General features: G+C 45.4%; 1 protein-coding gene across 5 annotated transcripts in view; it reads right to left on the bottom strand.

Annotated features, from left to right (window-relative positions):
- NDST1 (N-deacetylase/N-sulfotransferase (heparan glucosaminyl) 1) overlaps positions 1–603 on the bottom strand; it is an 85,116-nt gene that overhangs the window by 8,194 nt on the left and 76,319 nt on the right. The window lies entirely within an intron of this gene.

Genomic DNA, 603 nt, shown 5'->3' with positions numbered 1-603 from the left:
AACAACAGAATGGGAAAGACTAGAGATCTCTTCAAGAAAATCAGAGATACCAAAGGAACATTTCATGCAAAGATGGGCTTGATAAAGGACAGAAATGGTATGGACCTAACAGAAGCAGAAGATATTAAGAAGAGGTGGCAAGAATACACAGAAGAACTGTACAAAAAAGAGCTTCACGACCCAGATAATCATGATGGTGTGATCACTGACCTAGAGCCAGACATCCTGGAATGTGAAGTCAAGGGGACCTTAGAAAGCATCACTACGAACAAAGCTAATGGAGGTGATGGAATTCCAGTTGAGCTATTCCAAATCCTGAAAGATGATGCTGTGAAAGTGCTGCACTCAATATGCCAGCAAATTTGGAAAACTCAGCAGTGGCCACAGGACTGGAAAAGGTCAGTTTTCATTCCAATCCCAAAGAAAGGCAATGCCAAAGAATGCTCAAACTACCGCACAATTGCACTACAAGGAAATGGCAACCCACTCCAGTGTTCTTGCCTGGAGAATCCCAGGGACAGGGGAGCCTGGTGGGCTGCCGTCTATGGGGTCGCACAGAGTCAGACATGACAAGCAACTTAGCAGCAGCAGCAGCACACGCTA

The sequence above is a fragment of the Bison bison genome, unplaced genomic scaffold (genome assembly GCF_000754665.1).
Source record: "Bison bison bison isolate TAMUID 2011002044 unplaced genomic scaffold, Bison_UMD1.0 scf7180017864291, whole genome shotgun sequence".
NCBI lineage: Eukaryota > Metazoa > Chordata > Mammalia > Artiodactyla > Bovidae > Bison > Bison bison.
The sequence above is the reverse complement of the archived record's forward strand: the minus strand, read 5'-3'. Positions and strand labels throughout refer to the sequence as shown.